At 36.1% G+C, this 16083-nt stretch overlaps 1 long non-coding RNA gene across 1 annotated transcript in view; it reads right to left on the bottom strand.

Annotated features, from left to right (window-relative positions):
- LOC127846643 (uncharacterized) overlaps nucleotides 1–8556 on the bottom strand; it is a 29702-nt gene extending 21146 nt beyond the window's left edge. The window contains exons 1-2 of the long non-coding RNA XR_008033592.1: nucleotides 8339–8556; nucleotides 7925–8067 (exon numbers count right to left, since the gene is read on the bottom strand). This is a non-coding gene — a long non-coding RNA (uncharacterized LOC127846643). The remainder of the gene's footprint in view (nucleotides 1–7924; nucleotides 8068–8338) is intronic.
- Between the last annotated feature and the right edge of the window lie 7527 nt (nucleotides 8557–16083).

Genomic DNA, 16083 nt, shown 5'->3' with positions numbered 1-16083 from the left:
GAACGACGGGCTTTTTGATTGAAAATTCTTTTTTTAATCACACTTCGAGCTTAAACGTGTTATCATGCAGTTTATAATTCTACCAAGCCGAGTATTGTCACAAAGTATAACGAATACCAACAAAAAAAGACCCAAATTACTCAATTTATTCGCTCTTTAAGGACTTTAATACTGATAACTCAAATACCCAATATATGCTTTTGAAAAAAGCCAAACGATTAATTACACCCGCGCGTTGAAAAATGGTCACATTTTTCTGTAACGTCATAACAATTTTACAATTTCCGATGTTGCTTACTCGTGAACAACAATGTATGAAGGCCGAGATTGTACGCTAGAAGTGTTACATCGCTCCCTGATGTACACAATCTTCCTGTATTTCTTGAATTTGTGACAAAAAAGTTCATTTCGACAATCTGTGGAAAAGTCCTTTTAAAGGTTCTCACGTTTTGAAATGCACTGTGCTTTGTGGCACTTCAACGCCCGATGACAAATATCGTAATAGGATTACAAAGTTTGTGTTTGTGAAACACAATGCCCCAACGGCGCTTTGCAGCCACACATTACCTATTATAGAGAAAGTTCAAGGCCCTTTACTTTGTCAAAAATCGATTGACCGGAACGAAAGTCACACTTCATATGTAAGTCATGTAGGTAGACTCGCAAACCAAAAAGCAGGTAAATATCGGAAAGCGTTTCTTTAGATAATCCGGAAAATGGAATATTTTGAAGTCCAAGAGTGCGTTTCACTAAGATGCGTACGCAAATAGTTTCCGTAAATATTTGCGTACGCAAATGTTGTTCTCAAAAAAGCGTTTCACTAAACAGCGTAAATTAACGCTGTGCGTAAATTCTGGCGTACATTTACGTCACATATGTACTTCGCGTAAATCAGAAAAATTGGCGTAAATCCGGAAGTGTCATGGCTGCCGTTGCCGAATCGTTCGCAGTACGCGAGATTCGTCCTCGAATATTCCGAGCACGAATCGACACCTTAAGCTATCTGAGCGAAAAGCAAATCGTTGAGAGGTATCGTCTGTCGCTGGAGGGTATTATTTACCTCGAGGAGTTAATTCGTGCAGACTGCGAGCCTTTGAGTGAAAGGAGTCACTCACTGAACGTCAGATCAAAGGTCGGTGTACGTTGTTTGTTTGTCTTTTCGAACATGAATACCATATTATATATTATAATCCTTTTTTGTGCAATTTAGTACCACATAACCGACACCTGTTTTCGTTGTTATTTCCCTTGAATACACGGACGCCATATTGTTGTGAACGAAAAGCTGATGTGGTATCTCCACAATTTAGTTTGGAATTTTATTCTTGTTTGTTTCTCTATCTAAAAAATATAATTCTTAACATTATATACCGTAGAACATGCACGAAATGCATTGAATCATCTGCTTCTTATGGTACGAGTTTATAGACCTTTAGTTGAATTTTTGTGTGAAGAGTAACTGATTTTGACAGTGACATTTTTAATTCCTCTGAATGGGGTCCTCCACCCGTGCCCCGCTCATACTGCACCCTGGCTCTTTCTTTTTTACGGGCCTTCACCTTCAGGTCGCTAACCTTCTTCTTGCATTCGTCAACAGTTCGGCTTATTAAGCTGGTGCTGTTGACACTAAAAATGCAATTTCAGTCTAGCAAAAATTCATAACATGTTATACTTTTACCACCAGCACCAGTTATAAGCTCTAAAAATGAAAAAAATAATGAAGAATACATACATCTATTCAAATTCAGATTTAATACTGTACAGTAACTTTAATTTAGCAATGACACTACATGCTTAAATTGTACCTTGTATCAGTTTAATGTCAAAACAGGGGCTTCAAATAAATTGATCAATTACCAGTTACTAAATAGTTTATATCTAAATTATTTTCTAAATTGTGTTTTGTTTCTTTAATGTTTGTGACGATATAATTTATCTGGGGCTTTGCATGTTAAAGTTTAAACCACTTACGCGTCCATAACGCTTTCCCATGCTTTCCGTTTGTCCATTCCAGTGAGGGAAATAGACAGACCACCCTCGAGCACGTCATATTTATTTTCGTACTCGCAAACGAGCGTCTCAAACTCGTTTTTGGACCAATTCGCTTTTTTTACCTTCGTTTTCGCGTCCATTGTTTACAGTAGATACTGTTGCAGACGATGACTTTCTCAAGCGTCCGCGCGCACCTGACAGGCTAAACAACACTTACGCGCAGCGTAAATTTTGCGCACATTTTAGTGAAACGGCGTACGCAATAATTTACGTTCGGCGTTAATTCTGTGCGTAAACCTTAAGTTGCGTAAATATACGCTATGTTAGTGAAACGCACTCCAAGTACCACAACTTCACCAAAATAAAATGGACCGGAGCGAAATTCACACTTCATCTGTAAGTCATATTTGTAGACTCACATACCAAAACAAAACAGCTAAATAAGTTTTTCTTAAAAAACGGTCATTAAAATGAAAATGTAAAAGTTAAGGCCCTTAACACCGTGAAAAATCAATGGACCGTAACGAAACCCACACTTCATCAGTCATGTAGGTAGACTCACATACCAACAATCAGGTACAAATCTGAAAGCGTTTTGTAAAACACGCCATAAAACGGGAATTTTCGTAGTCCAAGGCACATGACTTCGCCAAAAAACGATGGACCGAAACGAAACTCACACTTCATCTGTCAGTCAAGTAGGTAGACTCACATGCCAAAAATCAGCTCAATATCTGAAAACGTTGCGTAAAAAGACTCTGGAAATCGGAATGCCCGACGGGCTGACAGATTGTCGGACTGTCGGACGGACAGTGCGGCTGTTATATGCCACCCCTACCGGGAGCATACAAATACCAAACCAACCAAATACCGTATTCTTGGTTTGTTATGTCTTAAGACGCAAGTAAATGGTAATCAAGTAAATCGAAAGATAGTTCGTTAATTTATGTTATATTGATTATAATTCATTGCAGTTATACAAAAAATATGTTCAAGCGGCAAAACTAATTAAATATATATGTTAAAACAATCATCGGTTTCGCATCATAGATCAAATATCAATATTTGTTAAAAAAAACACACTCAAAATGTCATTCATTTCCCTTTTGAAATTCATAAAAGCGATAAGACGAAAGTATATTTTTTCATTGATTTCTTACTTTTATAGTAAAGGTTAAAGGTGCGGTTTATAGTCTGCTTCGATATGCATCTTCAGCCGACTTCGACATTAATCCTCCGATCACTGGGATTTAAGTCGTCCGTTTACATATTGCGCACAAGGCAGCCACGGCACATTGACTTATTTTCCTCACAAGTACCCATTTATACACCTGGGTGGAGAGGAGCAAGCGTGGGATTAATTTTTTGCTCAGAAACATCTGGTGCCCTGGGCGGGATTCGAACCAGGGACCTTTCGATCCCCAGACCAGCATCTTACAACTAGACCACTGTCCCCACAATAGACACAGATAGTGATTGTGAAAAGAGATCATCTGGATCTATCGCCAATACACAAGTTATCAAATGGGTCTGGGCATAAATCTACGGGCTAATATCTGAAGATAGAACATAACCGCTACAAAGGCGAGTTGATGTCTTATTTTTTAATTTGTGGCGCGTAGAAACAACTCTGCAGGAAAGAGAAATCGTTTTATAAAATGTAAAATAAAACAGAATGAAATTGTAAATTTGGTCATTTTTAATGCTCGTTTTGCGAATGATCATGTTACAAATCTGCAATAATTTTAGGGAATGATTTTTAACTTAAAACTGCGCGAGTTCGTCTTATTTCACGTCAATCTCTCTTGACCAACGTTTGCTTTCTTATAGTTGGACTTTCATAGTTTGTATTGATGATTTATAGTTCTAAATAATACACAAGCTTTATAAGAAAGGACATTTTAATAAGACAAAATCACAAACGAAATGAACACGTGTCTGCTATACCTGTGACTATTCAATTGTCGAAGTTTCGACACACTTGTGCATTTTATTAAAACAATATAAATATAGGCACTGAAACGGTCAGTCGGTGTATGTTACAATATGGAATTTACTTTTTCCTGGACAATAACTGACACAATCCTATTCCAGTGTGATATGAGAATGTCCATTCCAGGAGGCGATCGGAAACAAATCTATCTCTCATATGACGACAGAGATAACGCTTAAGGCCATGATTCAGAGACTTTATAAAATTATTTAGCCTACAGTGGAAATTAGACAGGAAATCTAAATTCTCATTAGGCGTGGCAGTATAATAATAATAATAATAATGATGATGATGATGATGATGTTGATGATGATGATGATGATGATGATGATGATGATGATGATGATGATGATGATGATGATGATGATGATGATGATGATGATGATGATGACGACGACGACGACGATGATGATGATGATGATGATGATGATGATGATGATGATGATGATGATGATGATGATGATGATGATGATGATGATGATGATGATGATGATGATGATGATGATGATGATGATGATGATGATGATGATGATGACGATGATGCTGATGATGATATGATGATGATGATGATGATGATGATGATGATGATGATGATGATGATGATGATGATTATTTTTATTATTATTATTATTATTATTATTATTATTATTATTATTATTATTATTATTATATAATTATTATTATTATCCTCCACTTATTAATAATAGTTTAGAATGAATCCACATCTTTTCTATCTCAATCGTGTCGAGGGTTCTCAATCTTTCTAACGGTTTGATTCTCTAATATAAAATCAACATTTGTCGTATGTTGACTCAATAGGATCAACTTATATACAATTGTAAACATAGGAACATAACTTATTGCACTGTAATCATTCTTAAAATATTGTGCTGTAATGCTTTACGTAAGACTATTCATTTCAAGGAACTAAAATGTTAAAAATGTGTTCACCTTTGATAAGAACGCGATTAACAACTGAGGTATTTTAGTAGTTTGACATTGCAGGAGCGCTTGATTTAAACTGTGGAGAGTGAAAGTATGGAAGGGGATATCAGCCAGTACATGCATGATGCTTAATTGCCGTTTGCATTTCCATTCGTCTTTATGCTTTTTCCGTCAATAAGTTCAATATTGCTTGCATAGTGCTTTATATTGTTTACCCGATGAGTGTAAATCTTTTATTCTTGCGAGTAAATGACAAATGCATAATACATGTAAAATTGTTTATGTTATATTCTTGTTGTTTTATTGATCTTTTAATGCATAAACTGCGTTATACATTTCAGGGATCCAATTAGAATCTGGATTTCTAGCGCAAATATGTGTACAGGGAGACAACTGTGGCAAGTGTACGATAATTTCCGAGGTGTAGACTACTTTTGTCTTTACAATAATAGTTGCGTCCAAGATAGCTTTGCTTATATAAGTCTCCGTTTTTTGTATAGAATAGTGAATAAATTAATACAATTTAATTTCAACATGCAAACATACGGACACTCCGACATACGACCACATGGTTAGTGCGCGCGATAGTGACGTGTCTCAGCAACTTATTATTATTAAGCTAGACTCACGAAAGTTGGGGCTTATAAGAATCAGAGCTGCTGTTTGAGCTATTCATTCTTCACTAGAATATGTTCAGTTTTGATATCATGTGCTGTGTTTGGCGGGATCCGAGTACCCGGAAGAAATCTCATCTTTTCGGTATGGCGACCACCAACCAAACTCACATGCTCAATTTATAGTGGGATTTGAATCTGTGTCAACGATGTGAGAATCGATGTAAACATCACTGAGGACTAGCTGTTAAAGCAGCAACTAGCGGAGAATAAACACTATTAATATAATTGCCGTTAGCAATTATATTCCATGCTGACCTTTTTCGGTAACACTTGTGTTCATCGGTCTTGTTATGAAAAGTGACTGGTATACGATAGACTAACGTTCATCGCATGATTCTTTGTCACAGCTGCGGTATGCTTGATATTGAAACGTGCGTTTGACCTGCGGTGAATGAAGGTTGGTAGCAAGTGATTCTATACAGTATGTGCGCCCACTTTCATATTTGATTCAGCCAACACGTCATGTTCATTGCCGGTACATCATAAATCGTAGATATCTGTTTACTGCGTAACTTCGACAAAAATCAACAAAATACACATACACGATTCCAATTTGTTTAGCTCTCTTAATAATTAACTTTGTTTTTTACTTCAAGAAAAGACGGGCATAAGAAAGTACTAACGTATTATACGTATTAAACTTTCATCGATTTGCACGTACATACATAACAGGCCTGCTTCAAGTGTGTGACTGCCTCGCACAGACAGAAGAGTTTCGACAAAACTAGCTAGTGGTTTAATTGCCAACACATAACTTGGAATTGAATAATCCCGATTTTCTGGTTTCCCGCTTAATATGAATTGCACATTACACACGATAAAGCGATAAGATCTTTAATCAGGGTTGGTATATTGACCGGTCAATTGAGTAATACCACCATGCGTGCTTTCTTGGATGAGCAAATTGCTAAGTTTTCCTACGTGTGTGCAACATTCCATTTAATGTGGCTGACAATGAAGTGTTTCGGGATACGTAAAGATGCTGCGCCCTGGCTACGACCCTCCATCTCCCAAGGACATAGGCGGACCCCTCCTAGACAATCTCCATGACATTCTGCAAGTCTTAGTGAAGGAAAAGCTAGAATGGAAAGATGTCCTAATGCAAGATGGGTGGTCGGACATACACAATCCCTGTCATTGCCACCAGTGTTCACTGTGACGGCAAGGCATACTTCTTGTCCGCCAATGATGCTGCCGACAACAAGAAGACAGCAGCATACTGCACGAATCTGGCGAAGGACTGCATAGCAGAGGCTTAAAAAACCTACAATTGTACAGTGGTTGGGGTAGTGACAGATAACGAGAAGAAGATAGAGGCGATGAGAAGAAGTATGGTTGAGCACGACCCATCATTGAAAGTGTATGGGTATTCTGCGAACTGGCTCAACCTCCTCGGGCAAGGCATTACCCCTTCGCAGGTGATGCAACAAGTACTTCAGTAATCACCATGCTCCTGGAGCTCTACTCAGCAACGTCCCGGGATCCGTAAAGCCCCAGCTTCCTGCTGACACCAGGTGGAATAGTCAACTGACATGCTTAGAGACCTATGTTAAGAACAGACCGTATATGATGCTTGTGTTAGCCAATAGTGATGATGTGATCGAACCCAGGATTATAAACCTTATTCAGAATGTGAGACTGTTCAACGAGGTGAAGCACCTGCATAAACAGCTGTCACCAGTAGCCCTGACCTCGGATAAGGTACAGTCAGACACATGTTCTCTTGCGATGCATGTGAGTCCTGGCTGGATATCTTTGAGAATGAAAAGCTTCAACCCTACCGCACCAAGATTGCGGTGGAATTTAATTTTGTAGATAAAACAAATGTATGCTATTTAAAAAAAAACAACAGAGCATACATTACTGTAGCGTGTCTTGTAAAACATGTAACATCAAGAAAATGTTGTTTGATACCATATTAAGTGTGCTCTATATAAATTGTGCGGAATATGGACCAATTTTGATAAAAGAAAAAGATTGTTATAATAGCTTCTCAGAATGATTTATTAAGGTGTTAAACGGAAGATCACTTATACAAGACGTTGTAAAATATGTAAATGGATTATCAGTCAATTCTAATATTGGTTAACAATGACCATGCACATTCCGATGAGGTCCATGTTACAGCTGTTTGCTGTATTTCAACCATTACGACAAAATTTAGTGTTTTAGGCAACGCAATACGACAACTTGAATTTTAGGGTTCCAACCAAAGCTATTAAACATGCACTTTTCTGTTTTTATGTCTTTATAGAAAAGAAAAGCTTTTAATTTATCAGAAGATATGCTCGCACATCGGTGATTTTCCCATACGTACCATTTTTCACAGACGTCAAGACCAGTTCCAGCTCTCCGTGTGTAGCCCGGTCGCGTGTCGTCTGCAGACGAACCGTGATGGCGTTACCGAACGACATGAAAACAGTTTTGGCGGGAAGTTTGCAGCCGCAGATCCCCCTTTGTCTAAAATTCATTTTTTCGTTATCAATTCATATGCAACAAGGCTTAATAAAACGTAGTTTATTAAAACATAGTGATAGAATAACCGCGCCAATAGAATGACTCAGTGCTACCTTAGCAGTTGTTACGTCTTTCATGAACAATGGATAGTCTCTGAACAAATAGTATTAAGAAATAATACCAAAATTAGATAAATATCAAACCCATCTCAATGCATATATATTCAACCCGCCAAGACACATATGAAAGGCAAATATTATTAAATATATCCGACCTGATAACATCTTCGAAATGTCCGAGGAATCACCGTCAAATATATCCAGTCTGTTGGGATAGCATGCAGCGGAAGACAAATTTGAAATCTCCGTCCCGAGTTTGAAGAGCGTGGCGACCAAAAGATGGTAGTCTGCGGTCACTATGGTCACGGAGCCGTTCTTGCATTTTGGTATGATCTTGTTATGATGGCATGAAACGGAAATAACCATAGACCCGTTTAACGATTTCGTCTGCGAGCAGTGTTCCTTGATGTCAACTTAAATTAATATTGACGAGTGTGAGTTAAGTATCATTTCATTATTACAATAATGATGTTGATGATAATATTTAAAATATATATGCAGCATAGAAAAGATTATTAAAAATCTATTTAATGTAAGTATATAAATTCGCGAAATACAGTGTACATGTATATATCTATTCTTTTTAATACACTTACAGCCTCCGAGAATCGCAAGGTATGTTGAATTATCCTGGGTAAAAACTCGTCCTCTTTGCAGACACATGCTCAAAGTAAAAATCAAAATTAACGACCAGACAGAAAACTCCATTGAAATAATATGTGTTTTTAACAATATATAAAATCCTTAACCTTAATGGTTCTCAACGAACGCCTGAACTGGCAATACAGTTTGAGCATACTAATCAGAGTGCAAACATGAGGAAAAATCTGAATTTAACGCGGTTATTTACATATATTTACATAATATGTTAAAGATATTTGCTGTTGATTACCAATAATCGGTTCCGAAATAACAATCTCTTGTTTCCGTTTGCTTTGTTGACGCACCGGATAGTTGTAATTGTTATACGCATTTATCTGCGAGCCTCTGTGAAACACATTGGTTAATAACAAATAATTACCAACAATGCAGTTATTAACGTAATAAATGTGTGCTTAGTGTATGGTATGCCAAATCTAAATGTGTTCGTGATTTTATATTGAGCTGTAACCGTATGTTATAACGTGTTATGTCTGAGAAAGTGCCTCTATCAAACCAAACGTCCCATAGTGGTTTACACAAATAAAAACTTTAATTGTATCTCGTACTTAGCAAAAGTCAAAAAAGCAGATACAATTATGTTTTACCGATCAAAAACCTATCAATAAAACATATCTCGATCGTTTCTACAATACGTATTCTTTGATTTGGCATGCACATGTATTTGTAAATATTTTGAAGTAATTGAAATTCAGTGTTATTCAATTATTTTTTTACACGACATAGAATTTTCAAAAGTTGAACATTACATATATTGCCTTCAATATTATTGTAAAAATATAGATGGGCCGCATATTTTACACGCTTTCCCATCATGGCAATTGAATTTAAGCTATTGTGTCATATTTTAAAATTAATAAAACGTGTTAAATTCCATTCTGGTAATTGCTGATACATTTATACGGTAAGTTGTGTTTCAATTTGTGTTACATTTAACTTCAGCCTCATCAACAATATAAAGAGAAACAGTTTGTAATCCATATTATCACATGCCATACCCTGTTTCCGTTGTAATATAATCATTACATATATTTTTATCTTACACATGTGTAATATACTTTTTAAGCGTTTTCATTCGCTTAGTTATCGTTTATTGACCAATCGCATTTTGTTATTTTGCTAAAATGACGTTGCAACGTCAAATGATGACACGAAATGTAAACAACATTCGGGATTTATCATTATGTTTGCGTAAATATTTATTTAATTTGCTCATTTAAAAGCATTTGATAAAAAAGATCTGACACTAGTTGTCATATCATACCATATTTTATTTAACTCGTCCAGGAAATTCGTTAGTAAGCTCGCCAAAGGCTCGCTTGCTAACCAAATTCCTGAACTCGTTTTTATAAACTATGGTATGATATGACAACTTATGCCAGATCCTATATTTATTTTCACGAACATGTTATATGGTAGACATGTATACTATGATTATAGTTCCTTGTAACACGCGTTGTTCCTTCCCTTAGACGCCTTGGTAGAAACGTGCGTTCATTAATTAGAGTTACATTAATTAAAACGTTACTTCGATTGCGATTTATAGCATCTTATGCCCCAAAATATCTATGCTTAACCCCTAGGTTAATGGTACATTATATACAAATTTTATACGTATTACGACATTCGACATTGTGAGAATATCCTTCGTCCCCATTGCGACAGGCTAGTTATGTCTTGAGGTACATGTATGTGTAATGGAAAAGAAATACGATGATTAAATCGCTTTCATTTAAAACTTAAACATGTATTCCTACTGGGCACATTGACATTGCTGTCGTTTCTACATGTATGAAATAAGTCGAAGTTTCCGCACATTACAGTGTAGGTGTTTTTTTTCACACAAATACAAAACATGAAAAGATTTTTTAAGATTATAGAAAGCACAACAAGTAATACGTATAATCGATTTACAATCATCTTTGTAAATACCAGTCAATATGCATTTTAGAGTTCATGTAATATACTAATATACGTTGGTGATTTGTGTTTTTTTTCTGACTTAATTCTTTTATACAATATATATCCATCTTGAATAACGGGAGACAAGTCATGATTATCGGCCGACAAACATCGTCTACCTTTTTTTTTCTTGACGATAAATGCCATCACGGCGTGTAAAGGTCAAGATAATGCACGTAGGTAATTGTCATAAACAAGTAAATAAACAGCCGGATGGTTTACGTACGCATTTGGAGGTTTGCCTTTCTTAGTGGTTTAAGAAATAGAACAGGACGTCGGTGAGACGATGTACGGCATATACATAAGACAACCGGTCACCGATATCCTGCTCTGTGCTTGTATTATGCTTTTAGAGTTTGATTTATTATATATATTTCGCGATTTTTTGTATCTTTGTTTGGTGGCACTATACTCTAAATTATGATCGTATCATAATTGGAGCACGAAGTCGGCGAGTCGGCGTACGACATACACCTAAAACAGCCGGTCACCGAGAACATGCTCCGTGTTTTTTGTTGTTGTACATGTTGAACGTGATTGTGTCGGCAATATGAGAGAATTATGTAACATGTGTTGTCTGTATGCTCGATGCTATTGTATGTGAGGTTCCTACTTAGCGTAGTCAGTATTATATGTGTGTATATTTTATTATTGGAGCAGGAAGTCGGCGAGTCGGCGTACGGCATACACCTGATACAGCCTGATAATCGAGAACATGCTCTGTGTTTTATTACATATGGTGAACAATTCAGAAATAAAACGCGCGCTTTTATACTTTTACTCATACCCGGACATTTCCAATACTCATATTATATATATTTTCGTAATAGTGATTTGAAGAAATTATGTAACGGACAAATAAGGTTCGTTCTTTATTAACACAATGAAAAAATATTATACAACTGGACATAAAAAACACACACACTGATAATTCTCTAAGTGTGTTTTTCATAAATGAATAAAACCTCGACCACGCTACCGGAACTCTACGGACTATACTACAATATAAATTTAAAAAAAACCAATAGACCCAAAGAAAAAATAAACATAAGTAAAAATCGACAAACTGATATGGTTGTATAGCAAAATGTTATTGTTCTAACACACACATTGTTTATTGTCAAGCTTATTTTCAAGCTGTACTTGTTTGTGTATGCTGAAATATGAAAACGTTTATTAAAAAAAAACTTTTTAAATAATGTACAAGTGATTGATGTGCATGCGATTAAAGGCACATTTGATTTTCATACAGAAATTTCACTCCAATGTCGACGTTCGTGTACATGAGTGCGTGTGTGGGGGCGGGGGGATATATCCTCTAAAGAATATTCATATGTAGAACTCAGCATGTTAAACTGGTGTGTTGAGAACGCGATTAAGGCCAGATGTATGTCTAGTTTCTTAACATGGCAAATAACATGATTCGTAACACGTTGGAAAAGAAAAGTCTGGATAATGTTTGAGCAAATGGGATTTACGCGACCTTACTTACAGATGTTCTTAACCATATATTATTAGTTGACCTTCATTAGATGTCCATAAAGTCGACTATAATGTTAAGTTATTTTGAACTTGTTTTTATGACAATGGTTTGAGCACAATATGCAATAATTTATTGACAATTACAGTCGGTAGTTTGACTGGACTTGCTAATTTAATCGTCAACCTACGATACGATACGTCCCTTACAGCGAAAGTTGTGAACCAAGTATTTTAATATTTTTCTTTAACAGCGTTTTGCTCTTGAGGTAATTTAATAAATGTCGTCTTGAGTTTTATAAGATCAAAAAAAAAAGATCACAAACAAACATAATAGATTATTTAAAAGAACTAAATCCACGAAGACTTCGTGAATGCCGTCATACTGAATAATAAATAGGCCTGCCGCTGTTGCATCGAACTCTTCGAAATGTACATAATCATCGTTTCGTACAACGGTTCGGGAAGATAAATTATATAATAAACAAGACTATTTCCAAGCAATATATGTCCCCTAACAGCTCCTACATTGTCAGAATATTTTTTTGTTGGCAGACGTTTTGACGTAGGAACAAAATAAAATGACGTGCATAATGCCGGTCGATATTGCCATCTATCCATGTTTCAAGTTTCATGAAAAAATATGAAGAACTTGTAAAGTTATCGCAGGATCCAGAACATTTTAGCCATTTTCATCATTTTCAGCAATATTTATAGTCTATTTGTTGCCATAGCAACCATAATTTTTGACGTAGGAACAAAATGAAATGACGTTCATAATGTCCATATTGCCATCTATCCATTTTTCAAATTTCATGAAATAATATGAAGAACATTTAAAGCTATCACATGATCCAGAAAAGTGTGACTGACTGACAGACTGACAGACAGACAGAGCGCAAACCATAAGTCCCCTCCGGTGAAACCGGTAGGGGACAATAAAAGCGACTAATATAAGGAATTGTTATCGATTTATTAAATCTGGATATTCACAGACTTCAAAATAGTTCGCATAAACATAGTGGCTTCGGTTATGTAAATTACTTGTACTCGGTTTTGCGCCAAAAGTAGAACCTGATGCAGACAGAAATCGTAATGAAGATCATGATCACACAAATAATTACAGCGGCCCCGAGCAAAATGATCGCCAGATTCGTCTTGATTCTATGGCAACCGATTTCGTCGGATCCGTCGTGACACTAATCATTGCCGTCGCACACGCCAGTTTTGTTTATGCACTGGCCGCTCTTGCACGTGAACATGTCGAAGCACGTGATGGTGTGCAGCTTGCAGTCGCTCTCGTCTGATTTGTCTTGGCAGACGGCTTTTCCGTCGCAGACGAGATATTTGTCCACTCATTCGCCGCTCGTTTTACACTTAAACTGACCCGCGCAGTCCGTGTGGTTGAATAGTTCTGAGACAAAAAGAGACATATTTTGGTTTAAAAATGATGGATTTGATTTCTTAGTTTAAACAATCCTATTTTAAAAACAGAGCAGCAATACAAGAAACGTGTACAGGAAAACATGTTAGAACCAGAAAACGTCGTTTGATTCTATAGTAAAGGTGCTTTACTTTAATGACTTATAAATACCAAGTTACACGTGCGAATTATGCGGGATATGATTCAATTTTAATCATAGGAAACATTGTAATAAACTCATCTAACTCAAAGAATGATCCAATCACTTACGAACTTGCAAAAGGGAGATCACTTCTACAATACTTTGCTAACCATGTCACTTTATTATCTTCACATTTTGACATAAGTAAACGATGGGCATACATATCCCGATTCCACAGTACACTGATACAGCTTTTTACTGTATTGAAACCATGATAGTATAATTTAATGTTTTACTCTACGCAATATGAAAACGCCAAATACTCCGTTTGAAGCAATGATGTAATAGTGTATGCAAGTTATAAACTGTAATTTCTCCGGAGTTATGCGCGCACATGATCGGTGAGTGTCCAATACGTTCCGTTTTTCACTGACGTTACTACCAGTTCCAGCTCGCCGTGTGTCCTCTGGTCGCATGTCGTCTGCAGACGGAGCGTGATGGCGTTACCAGACGACTTGAAAACAGTATTGGCGGGAAGTTTACAGTCGCAGATGCCAACTTTATCTAAAATGAATTGTTTAATCGTTCACATTAACACATTCGACTTGGCTTCTGGATATAAAAAGTAGTTTCTGTAAAGTATTCTTATTAAATAACAACTCAGTTAGAATGACGCAGTGCTTTTTTACCAGATGTCACGTGTTTCACGCAAAAAATACTTTTTGAATAAATACTATGAAGTAACACAACAAACTAAGATTAATATTAAATCCTTTTCAGTATATATGTCTTCCACCTACCAAGACACATACGAAATGCAACAAAATATATAAAAAAAATACCAGACCTGATAAAATCTTTGACATTTCCGAAGAATTCCCATCAAATATATCCAGTCTGTTTATATCGCATTCAGCAGCAGAGGAGTTCGAAATCTCCGTCCCGAGTTTGTAGAGCGTGGCGACCAAAAGATTGTCGTCTGCGGTAACAATGGTAACGGAGCAGTTCTGGCATTTCGGTATGATCTTGAACTGATGGCTTGAAACAGAAATGACCATAGACCCGTCGATCGATTTCGTCTGCGAGCAGTGCTTCGTCATGTCAAGTTAAATGAATGTTAATGCAGTGACTTAAGTATCACATCTTACGAAAGATAATATAATAATATAATAATAATAATAATAATTATTATTATTATTATTATTATTATTATTATTATTATTAATATTATTATTATTATTATGCTGTGGCTGTTGCTGCTGCTGTTGTTATTGATGATGATGATGATGATGATGATGATGATGATGATGATGATGATGATGATGATGATGATGATGATGATGATGATGATGATGATGATGATGATGATGATGATGATGATGATGATGATGATGATGATGATGATGAACAGGCGTATGACCGTTATCAATGTTTTGAACGGCGTTTTATGATATTTCCATAGCCGCAGCACACAAAATAATATTAAAAAAATAGATGCAAGTATATAATTGTGTCTGAAATTCAGTGTACATGTATATGTGTTTATGAAAATCCACTTACTGCCTCCGAGCATCGCTAAGCATGTTGAATCATCCTGGGCAAAAACTGCTCCACTCTGCAGACGTATGCTCAAAGTCAAAATTAAAATCAGCGACCAGACACACAGCTCCATTGAAAAAATATTTTTTATTAGTTTACACTGTATGAAACCCACGACCTAACTTGTTCTGAGCGAACTCCGGAATAATCAATACATATTCAAATTAGACATCATGAAACGCGGAAAATTCTTTATTGTCGCGGACATGTATATATATCTCGCAACACTTATTTAAAGATCTTTGCTGATGATTACCAACTGTTACAATCGATTTCGAAATGACAGTAATTTGCTTGAGTTTACTGCGTTTGCGGAGCGGAGCTTTATAATTGTTATACGTATCCTTCTGTTTCTATTTTCACTAACGATTAAATACATTAATAAGAACCGATTCTTGTTTTCATATTCAGTTCCTACATTAACAAAATTACTGAATTATTGTAAAGGTATATATTCTATATTTTTCATATTGATAACGTAAAACGGCAAATACGATTATCGTTTAAGACATTTAATTGTTGTTTTTTTCTCAAATCTTGCTTTGCACAATCAAAATCAGAATCCAACTAAATCAGCATTCAAAGCGCTGGGATAGGAGAGCGAAGAAGTCTGTTGTCCGGAAATTGAAAGAAGC

The sequence above is a fragment of the Dreissena polymorpha genome, chromosome 9 (assembly GCF_020536995.1).
Source record: "Dreissena polymorpha isolate Duluth1 chromosome 9, UMN_Dpol_1.0, whole genome shotgun sequence".
NCBI classification, from domain to species: Eukaryota; Metazoa; Mollusca; class Bivalvia; order Myida; family Dreissenidae; genus Dreissena; species Dreissena polymorpha.
Note: the sequence above shows the minus strand (reverse complement) of the source record. Positions and strands in the feature narration are given on the sequence as shown.